Source organism: Haliotis rufescens, unplaced genomic scaffold (assembly GCF_023055435.1).
Source record: "Haliotis rufescens isolate VD_foot unplaced genomic scaffold, xgHalRufe1.0.p SCAF_30, whole genome shotgun sequence".
Taxonomy (NCBI): Eukaryota; Metazoa; Mollusca; class Gastropoda; order Lepetellida; family Haliotidae; genus Haliotis; species Haliotis rufescens.
This window is the reverse complement of record NW_025964002.1, coordinates 6,043,883-6,055,753: the sequence shown is the minus strand read 5'-3', so window position 1 is coordinate 6,055,753 and position 11,871 is coordinate 6,043,883. Positions and strand designations below refer to the sequence as shown.

At 38.3% G+C, this 11,871-nt stretch overlaps 1 protein-coding gene across 3 annotated transcripts in view; it reads left to right on the top strand.

Annotated features, from left to right (window-relative positions):
- The first annotated feature begins 231 nt into the window (after positions 1–231).
- Positions 232–11,871, top strand: part of LOC124143262 (sodium- and chloride-dependent GABA transporter 1-like) — a 48,958-nt gene continuing 37,318 nt past the window's right edge. For 2 of the 3 annotated variants that reach the window (XM_048380451.1, XM_048380450.1), the window contains exon 1: positions 233–312. The gene's annotated coding sequence lies outside the window, so the exon portion shown is untranslated. Of the gene's footprint in view, positions 313–11,871 lie in introns of all 3 variants that reach the window. The other variant, XM_046512168.2, reaches the window with a different exon arrangement.

Genomic DNA, 11,871 nt, shown 5'->3' with positions numbered 1-11,871 from the left:
GTCATTTCCCTTCCACTGATTCACCCAACTGAACTAGAAATAAAATAGACGAGTGAAAGCGTCTTATCTGTTTGGTATTGTACTGTTATAGTAGGATCTCAATACTGTTGAAAGGCTATGACACACATGTTATGCAAATCTTTGAAACTGCTTGTAAGCAGGTTATACTGGTTTGCTGATACGGACACGTGGTAATGAAGCTTCGGAAATGCATAAAGAGTGAGCTCTGGAACGAGACTGTTCGCTCATCGTGAACCTGCTCGATTGCATGTAGCTCAGGAGGAAGACATAGAGGCCTATACTCTTTACCAGGTACGTATGCGTGTTTGTGTCAGCATCTTAACCTATTCATCTTGACATTAGCATCTACAAATGCAGTGCCAACGTTTATTATACGAACTTTCTGGGCAAAGCTGTCGTTTGTTGCCGTAAGGCTACAAACAATTAGTTATTTGTGTAAATTGTGTGAGTGGCACAATTTAAGTTCTCAAGTAATTCATCATATATATCTGGCTGGTCCCTGACTTCATTTAGATTATTTCTCGCGGTCTAACTGAATGATGCTTAAAGGATTCTTAAAAAGGTTTTTTACACATGCTTTATATTCACTTTTAATGAATACCTAGATATATATGTTACACACTCAAGGCAGTTTAAAACAGTAACACTTCGTTATATAGCTTGAATTTGCAATCTAAAACGGACGATCATCGAAAGCATTTGGCGATTACGTAAGATAATGAGGTAGCCAGTCACGTGATCGTGTGACGTCATACCGGACAGTTGTAGCATCAAAACACACAAGTTGCGCAACGGTGCCGCGCCGAATCGCTCTCGGAAATCTTCTTTTATCTTCACCCATAATTCGACCCACAAGGTCAAAAATGGATTTGGAAGGTCTACCTCATACAGATACTGACATAGAAGTACAACCTTTTCAATTTGAACCAATTTCTGGCAGCAAGAACGACCAGAATACTGACGACGATTCCAGCAGTTCACAAGAAAACAGTGACGATCCCGATCTCGACGATGTTTTGAATAGGCCTCACACAGACTGGTATGCTAGTAATTACCGTGCCATATATTCAGGAAAACAGATTAAATATGGAATCAATCTTTCAGCTGTCACGGTAAAATGTGTAGTCACAATTACCGCAATGTTAGACCAATAATAATATGCGAAGCCACGCCTATATATATGTGACAGTAAATGCTCAAATCGCGAGTTACAAGTTAATCGGTTCAAAATAATATGTCAGACTTTTCACCTTAATTATTAAATGTGTTATAAAACTTCTTCTGGCTAAATATACCCAACAGAAGGATCGAATATGGGGATCAACCTTTCTGTGAAATACCATTACGTACGTCAGTCAATACACGTACTAGCACAGTACCCTAAATTCGTTAATGTAACATTTATCAATGTTGCCGGTGCATCGAAGTTCAATTTTATAACACATTCAATTTCCATAGCTATTGGTAAGCTGTTGTGATAGTTATTGTGGAATATAAATTTTCAAAAATGGAACACATGACATGTTAAATAATTATGAATTTTTATAGTGTGAATTTTAAAAGTGTGCCATAAATAAGAAATACGTGAAATACTTTTATTTTTAGGGAACTGTACCATAAAGAAATTGATAGGTTTGCATTTATTTATGTATTATTATAATTAGCTATATCATAATTTTGTTGATAGGTGTGACTGTGGCAACTGTATGCCTAAGTCATCCCGACCTGAGTCGAAATGTTGCCACTTTTATGCTGGGGTGAGAGAGAAACCTTTGGATTGCATCACTCAACATGAAGGATTCTCAGTAAATTTCACCAACATACACGTCCTACAGTTGGCTCTCCTTGAATTTGTGAGCTTGGCTGGCCCACTAGACGATAACGAACCAATTCATAAGTATGTTCCTTCTTAACCGCTGATAATTACTATAGTAAATGTAGCTGCATCGATTAAAATTGACATATCCTTATCATTGTAATCCATCAAATATTCTCCTAAACTGTCAGCAAGTGAAAAAGAAATATTCTTCAATGCCTTACAGTAATCGTGGTAATATATAACATGAATAAAGTGTGATCAGTTCCAAAGAAAGACCTGCAATCAAATTAAGGAACTAGAACAAAACTGAAGGTGTAAATAATTTATTTGTATACTACTTTTTAACATAATGTTAAAACATTGATCAATTAAAACAATATCTAGACTAACACCACAAAGACATGTTGGATTAATAACAGAAGTGAAGTAGCAATAAATTATGTTTGTCTGTTTAACGACACACTCAGCAATATTCCAGATATATAACGGCAGTCAGTAGATAATCGAGTCTGCACCAAACAATTCAGTGATTGACATCATGAGAATCGATCCATGCAGTTGGGATACGAAGACATGCATCAACCAAGTCAGCTGTGTCTGCGGGCTTGTCTACTCTCTACTCTCATTTGCATAGAAACTACCTTGAACTAGATCATCAGCCATATCTTTCAACATATAGATAGGCATACCATGACGATAGAACATTCTTCTGATAATAAAGATTTCCTCAGTCCATTTTTCTTGATAGTCTCTTTGAAATTGATGTCTCAAATGAGAGAGTCTCACTTGATCGCCCACTTTAAATTTAAAGGGTTTCTTCATGACTTCTGTTTGATTTCAGCTTTCGATTTGACTGGCTTTATCAAAGTGTCAATGTATTGTTCCTTCCATACTAAAGCTTTATTAGTCAGATTAATATCTGAGGGTGATCTTTCATTCAATGATCTGTGAGGTCTGTGGTTATAATCCCGGACGAGATCAAGGCCTTAATGACCGCATCCAGTGTTTTATTTTTAAGGGGCGTGTAAATACATTTATAGCTATGGGTAAGTATTTCACAACGTCATTGTCCGAGGCTATATCAGCAAAGTCAATATCCCATCCAGCATTGAGGCCTGAAGCCACCACTCTGTTCCGCTTGAGCTTGTATCTTAAAGGTCGCTGAAGCGAATAGGCTGGGTGTTTGGGATTCAAATAAATACTAGACAAATATGCTTTCCATCCGTCAGCAGGCATGGTTACACGTGAAATGAAGCCTACACGATGTAAATAGAGCTTATATATTTATCCACTACATAGCCTATCAAAACTACAGAGACGGGCCTGGGCTACATTCAATGCCAAACGTACTTGTGTTTTTATGTTAACCCGTGTATACAGCTGACTGCCTTCATTGCATACCGTCTGGCGACGTGACCTACACTACTGCCTAAAAGTTCATTCCCCTAACACGCGGTGAGAACGCATGTAACACGCATGTGACACGGGTGCTCAACGGGTTGCACACGGGGTGAGCACCCGTTGCACACGGGTGTGCAGCGCGTGTGCAACCCGTTGCACACGCGTGTGCCACGCGTGTAACACGGGACCGGGTTCCAGTTGAAGTTGACAAAATTATCAAATGAATAGTGAGATAAAACAAAACAGTGAGATGTGAAATTTGAGTTAACGAGCGGCCATTGAGCTGTGTTCACCAGACCGTAAATACAAGGTCGGCCCGTCTTAATTAGTGTTCGGTTGTTAGACTTTTATGGCATGAACCATTCCACTAGGTCCCCGTCTAGCCATTGTGGCTAGCCGACAGTAGAACAGTAGTGAGTTTAGATGCGAGTTTATTGCTAGGGGAACCCCCGTGTTGACACGATTATCGCGGGTTGGTAAATGTTCGCCATTAATAAAATGATTGTTTGTGGATTGCGAACATATTCATTTGCCCACACGAGTCATTCCATTTGATTGCAAATATAACGTTTTTCGTTCGCCAAATTTATGCTTTAGACAGTACAATTATGATATAGCCGTCACCACTACTAATGTCTCATTATTTCACGTAGGAATATGTCCCATTTCCCCACACCCCACTTTCTGTTTTGTATTTTGAAAGAATAAATAAAAGAAGGTTTTGTGTGGGACACTTTTATACTAATTATAAGAGGATGTTGTAAATGAATATGAACAGCCATGCTGTCTGACTGTTGATAGAATTTGAGATCTTCACAATCACCGGGTGTGACCATGTAGACAGAATCTCGTTAGGGTTTGTGATTTTTACATTTGCCCAATGACCATAGTGAGTATTGCTGGGGATACCAAACGTAACAGTTTATTATTAGAGGTTGTGAGTACCTATACCACGTAGATAGGATATATTTAGGATTTTAATCCTTCTTTGAGAGGCATGGCTGGTTTTACATTTCTGATACAGGTGCTTGACTGACTGAGTAGTTCATGATCAATTAGATATGTTTAAATCAGTCAAGTTTGCAACAATAGATAAATAAGTTGATACATTTGGACCGCAGTTACCGATTAACAACTTAAGACATAGAGACAGGGAGGAGATATATAACCAAACCTATGGTCCTGTTGAGACAGTTGACAGTTAGAACGTTGGATTAAATGACAGTAACTAATTTGAACGTTCCCAAGTAATATCATAAAATACATCATAACTCATAACAGTCCGAGAAACAGCTTCCAGCCATATACCAGTATTGAAGGGACAATCGCTTTTGACAGTTTAAAAATAAACTCACCTTAAGGTGCTTGGCAAGTCAAAACTGACCTCCCTGAATATGGGGGGGCAAGCGTGGGAAGGCACGGCGTCGGCTGGCGAGCATGTGTGGCTAGAAGTCTAGCGGCGGTATCCTTCTAGTAGTCTCTTGGTCAGCTTCTCATCCTGGGGGTTGGGATTCTGGTAGAGACTCTTGGCAAGGAGGGCGGCGGTATTGGCGACGAAGTGGTTTGAGGTCGGTACGCCACTACTCTGGAAGAAGTGGTACAAGTCTGTGTAGTTTGTGATGTCGTACTCGATGTCCTGTCCCCCCTTCTTGTGCACCATGATGAAAGGGACTCTTTGTTTGGCGTAGAGATGTTCCTTTGGGGTGTTGATCTGGTCAACCTTGAGATCCGACAGGGCCTTGTAGTGGTTGATCGGAATGTCTGACTTTTCCACTAGTAATTAAAGTTCTTTGGTATGACCTCTTTTATCCCTGCTGACGTTATCCTAATGTTCAATTTCAGTCTGCCTCACCAAGCGTAAGAAAGCATTGTACATGTTCTGATAAACCATACTGATGCAATTAAGCAAATGAATATTTGCTGTGGGCAAATATCTATTTTCTATATATATATTTGTGGATATGAATCATTCTAGTTAATTGTGGATACACTGGGCAGACAGAATTGTGTTTATTTCCAGGCCATCCTGATCGTCGTTTACTACTAAAAGGTGTATGTTTTGAGGCAAGATCAAAGGCGCCGCACAGCATTTATTAGATAACAGACGGGGTCGTCCGTTTCGATTTAAACAACCACCACACCCTGTCTGTAGGAGTTATATAATCGGTGCGCAAATAACTGTGTCAAGTCCACTGCCGGGCTGATGCGGTGTCAGTGTCAGCGATGAACATGAATGCTCAAATTATAGACCTGTAGCACTCACAAGTTGCTCAGCCAAAATATTTGAAAAGTGTATATTCAATTCTCTGATAACAGCAAATATAACCTTAGAAATAGATTCAACATACAGTGAGTGAGTGAGTTAATATTTAAAGTCACATCGGCAGTATTTCAGCCATATCGTGACTTGAACAAGTTAGGCATTGATATTATATATTAAAAGCTGTCATCGAAGGACAGTACAACAACCAGCAATATATCACAGATTATAATTTTAAAACTAGTTTTAGAGCAATACAATAATCAGATACAATTCAAACGATACAATAGAAAAACGGGCTGTAGATCGCCAGCAACCAAAGTTAGGCCACCATACTAGGGACCATGGGGACTTACGGTACTTCTGCTACCTACATGGTACCCCAGCAGGATTTACACCATCCCTCTGGGCACTGGCGATTATCAGACAGATTAGCCAAAGAGTTAAAATCAACAAAAATACTACGATTAAAATCACAGAGAAAGGAAATGATACCTTGAATGATACTGGACTTACGTACCTTCCCAGGGGGACAATTATTTTACGATACTTCAACCCCCTGTGAAGATACAGCCACCAACAATCTCAGTTATGATTTCATTCCACCAAATTAAAATTCATTTACCTTACACTACACATATTATAATCAAAATTTATCTATTAATTCTATTTCTTTTAAAAAACCGATGATTAAATAAGCACTGATTTGATTAAAAAGATCCTTTATGGATGTAATTTTGAAATATTTATCCCTTGTGATGGAAAAATCAATACAGTCAAGCAGGACATGCTTGACCGTGATTCTTTCATCACAAGGGATGCAAAATGAAGGATCCTCACCTTTCAATAAATATTCGTGGGTATATCTGCTGTGGCCAATACGACATCGTCGTATAATGACCTCTTCAAATCTGGACTGACTGCCCAAGTAGGTGTAACCGATAGATGGTTTAATTTCATGTAATTTATTGATACCTACTTGGGTGTCCCACTTCTTCTGCATGAGATCCCTGATGTAACATTTAATAACAGGCTTATAATCACTTTAAGGGATAAGAAGTGGTGTCACAGATTTGTTGAGTGCTGCTTTTGCTGCAGCATCAGCCATTGTGTTGCCTTTTATGCCCACATGACTGGGCAACCAACAAAAGACGATGTCGTATTGGCCAGTGGAAAGATTATTATAAAGTTCTAAAATATCTAAAATAATTGGATGATTAGAAGAGACTTTTTTCAGTGCCTGAAGACATGACAAAGAATCAGAAAAGATGATAAATTGTTTATATGCAGACTTTCGTTGAATGTATTTTAAGGCTGTAAGAATAGCATTGGCCTCAGCAGTGAAAATAGAGCTAGTGTCTGGTATTCTAGATGAGATATGGTTTAATCCAACGACAGTGGCACATGCCACCTTGCCACCGTCCTTGGATCCATCAGTAAAGATTGAACGGTGGGTGTCATATTTATTTCTTAATTGTACATATTCCTGTTGATAGATAAGTTGATTTGTGTCAGATTTAATAAAACGGGTAAGAGAAACGTCTACTTCTGGCCTCACCAGCTGCCAGGGAGGAGTAGACAAGAGACGATATGGTGAGATAATATCTAGATCTATATTTGCAGCAATAATATGTGATTTCATCCGAATTCCAAGTGGTGGAATCAGCTTTGTTTTTTTCTGAAACAGCTCTTCATATAGGGGTTGAAAAACGGAGTCATAAGCAGGATTAGAAGGATTAGAGTGTAATTTAGTGATATATTGAAGAGACAATTTAACACGGCGTTGTTTCAAAGAAGGTTCATCAGCCTCGACATAGAGACTGTCAACAGGAGAAGTTCTAAAAGCACCAAGACACAGTCTGAGTCCTTGGTGGCGGATTGAATCTAGCTTTTTTATATTACTCTTGCAAGCTCAAGCATACACAATGGACCCGTAGTCTAATTTAGAGCGGATTAATGATTCAACATACAAACAATCAAATGTAGAACACAGACCTATGCTTAATAATAATTTCTTCTGGATATGATCAACCTGCGGAACCCTCTATCCGATGAAGTAACTAATGCTCGCTCATTAAAAGAAATCAAATCATTAATTAATCGTTCTGATGCAATTACTAATAATTTTGACTTCACGATGTTTTGAATAGGCCTCACACAGACTGGTATGCTAGTAATTACCGTGCCATATATTCAGGAAAACAGATTAAATATGGAATCAATCTTTCAGCTGTCACGGTAAAATGTGTAGTCACAATTACCGCAATGTTAGACCAATAATAATATGCGAAGCCACGCCTATATATATGTGACAGTAAATGCTCAAATCGCGAGTTACAAGTTAATCGGTTCAAAATAATATGTCAGACTTTTCACCTTAATTATTAAATGTGTTATAAAACTTCTTCTGGCTAAATATACCCAACAGAAGGATCGAATATGGGGGATCAACCTTTCTGTGAAATACCATTACGTACGTCAGTCAATACACGTACTAGCACAGTACCCTAAATTCGTTAATGTAACATTTATCAATGTTGCCGGTGCATCGAAGTTCAATTTTATAACACATTCAATTTCCATAGCTATTGGTAAGCTGTTGTGATAGTTATTGTGGAATATAAATTTTCAAAAATGGAACACATGACATGTTAAATAATTATGAATTTTTATAGTGTGAATTTTAAAAGTGTGCCATAAATAAGAAATACGTGAAATACTTTTATTTTTAGGGAACTGTACCATAAAGAAATTGATAGGTTTGCATTTATTTATGTATTATTATTAGCTATATCATAATTTTGTTGATAGGTGTGACTGTGGCAACTGTATGCCTAAGTCATCCCGACCTGAGTCGAAATGTTGCCACTTTTATGCTGGGGTGAGAGAGAAACCTTTGGATTACATCACTCAACATGAAGGATTCTCAGTAAATTTCACCAACAAACACGTCCTACAGTTGGCTCTCCTTGAATTTGTGAGCTTGGCTGGCCCACTAGACGATAACGAACCAATTCATAAGTATGTTCCTTCTTAACCGCTGATAATTACTATAGTAAATGTAGCTGCATCGATTAAAATTGACATATCCTTATCATTGTAATCCATCAAATATTCTCCTAAACTGTCAGCAAGTGAAAAAGAAATATTCTTCAATGCCTTACAGTAATCGTGGTAATATATAACATGAATAAAGTGTGATCAGTTCCAAAGAAAGACCTGCAATCAAATTAAGGAACTAGAACAAAACTGAAGGTGTAAATAATTTATTTGTATACTACTTTTTAACATAATGTTAAAACATTGATCAATTAAAACAATATCTAGACTAACACCACAAAGACATGTTGGATTAATAACAGAAGTGAAGTAGCAATAAATTATGTTTGTCTGTTTAACGACACACTCAGCAATATTCCAGATATATAACGGCAGTCAGTAGATAATCCAGTCTGCACCAAACAATTCAGTGATTGACATCATGAGAATCGATCCATGCAGTTGGGATACGACGACATGCATCAACCAAGTCAGCTGTGTCTGCGGGCTTGTCTACTCTCTACTCTCATTTGCATAGAAACTACTTTGAACTAGATCATCAGCCATATCTTTCAACATATAGATAGGCATACCATCACGATAGAACCTTCTTCTGATAATAAAGATTTCCTCAGTCCATTTTTCTTGATAGTCTCTTTGAAATTGATGTCTCAAATGAGAGAGTCTCACTTGATCGCCCACTTTAAATTTAAAGGGTTTCTTCATGACTTCTGTTTGATTTCAGCTTTCGATTTGACTGGCTTTATCAAAGTGTCAATGTATTGTTCCTTCCATACTAAAGCTTTATTAGTCAGATTTATATCTGAGGGTGATCTTTCATTCAATGATCTGTGAGGTCAGTGGTTATAATCCCGGACGAGATCAAGGCCTTAATGACCGCATCCAGTGTTTTATTTTTAAGGGGCGTGTAAATACATTTATAGCTATGGGTAAGTATTTCACAACGTCATTGTCCGAGGCTATATCAGCAAAGTCAATATCCCATCCAGCATTGAGGCCTGAAGCCACCACTCTGTTCCGCTTGAGCTTGTATCTTAAAGGTCGCTGAAGCGAATAGGCTGGGTGTTTGGGATTCAAATAAATACTAGACAAATATGCTTTCCATCCGTCAGCAGGCATGGTTACACGTGAAATGAAGCCTACACGATGTAAATAGAGCTTATATATTTATCCACTACATAGCCTATCAAAACTACAGAGACGGGCCTGGGCTACATTCAATGCCAAACGTACTTGTGTTTTTATGTTAACCCGTGTATACAGCTGACTGCCTTCATTGCATACCGTCTGGCGACGTGACCTACACTACTGCCTAAAAGTTCATTCCCCTAACACGCGGTGAGAACGCATGTAACACGCATGTGACACGGGTGCTCAACGGGTTGCACTCGGGGTGAGCACCCGTTGCACACGGGTGTGCAGCGCGTGTGCAACCCGTTGCACACGCGTGTGCCACGCGTGTAACACGGGACCGGGTTCCAGTTGAAGTTGACAAAATTATCAAATGAATAGTGAGATAAAACAAAACAGTGAGATGTGAAATTTGAGTTAACGAGCGGCCATTGAGCTGTGTTCACCAGACCGTAAATACAAGGTCGGCCCGTCTTAATTAGTGTTCGGTTGTTAGACTTTTATGGCATGAACCATTCCACTAGGGTCCCGTCTAGCCATTGTGGCTAGCCGACAGTAGAACAGTAGTGAGTTTAGATGCGAGTTTATTGCTAGGGGGAACCCCCGTGTTGACACGATTATCGCGGGTTGGTAAATGTTCGCCATTAATAAAATGATTGTTTGTGGATTGCGAACATATTCATTTGCCCACACGAGTCATTCCATTTGATTGCAAATATAACGTTTTTCGTTCGCCAAATTTATGCTTTAGACAGTACAATTATGATATAGCCGTCACCACTACTAATGTCTCATTATTTCACGTAGGAATATGTCCCATTTCCCCACACCCCACTTTCTGTTTTGTATTTTGAAAGAATAAATAAAAGAAGGTTTTGTGTGGGACACTTTTATACTAATTATAAGAGGATGTTGTAAATGAATATGAACAGCCATGCTGTCTGACTGTTGATAGAATTTGAGATCTTCACAATCACCGGGTGTGACCATGTAGACAGAATCTCGTTAGGGTTTGTGATTTTTACATTTGCCCAATGACCATAGTGAGTATTGCTGGGGATACCAAACGTAACAGTTTATTATTAGAGGTTGTGAGTACCTATACCACGTAGATAGGATATATTTAGGATTTTAATCCTTCTTTGAGAGGCATTTAGAAGTTGGAGTACTACGTTAGGATAAGATTTATGGGTGACTTTAATCCTTTCTTTCTCTTTGGGTAATCATTTCACGTTGATTGGAGGAAGTCACTCAACCAGGTCATGACAGGTCGTGAGTTTACTCACTAACTACTGTGTGCGTATTGGCATAACATCTTTTGTTGTATAAACATAGAAACGATGCTCACTCACTGTTAATCTTCTGCAGTTTGCTGGCAAAGTGGGGATAAACCTCAGTGTCAAAGACGATCAAACTTAGTTTGAATCCTTGTTTATATGTGACATCTCCCAAATGGGGACATTTTCATAAACTTGGCAAGTGATGATGAATTTTAATATTGATATTATTATAGTTTATGAAATTGTTAATAAAACTTTAATAAAATTGTGCTGCACTCTCACGAAAAATATATTGTCTGAGTAAATTTATATGTCACGTTTCATCGGCATTTTTCAGTGATTTTGGGACTACATGAAACATGGCTGGTTTTACATTTCTGATACAGGTGCTTGACTGACTGAGTAGTTCATGATCAATTAGATATGTTTAAATCAGTCAAGTTTGCAACAATAGATGAATAAGTTGATACATTTGGACCGCAGTTACCGATTAACAACTTAAGACATAGAGACAGGGAGGAGATATATAACCAAACCTATGGTCCTGTTGAGACAGTTGACAGTTAGAACGTTGGATTAAATGACAGTAACTAATTTGAACGTTCCCAAGTAATATCATAAAACATCATAACTCATAACAGTCCGAGAAACAGCTTCCAGCCATATACCAGTATTGAAGGGACAATCGCTTTTGACAGTTTAAAAATAAACTCACCTTAAGGTGCTTGGCAAGTCAAAACTGACCTCCCTGAATATGTTTTTTCAGGTTTGACAGCAACTATGCTTGTGGATTTCAGAGATAGACATGATTTGTTAGCTAGATGTTATTACAATAAGCGAAAATGTCTTAAAAGTCCACAGTTTGTTTAATAGTACAAAAAGTGTGTTATAGATCTATC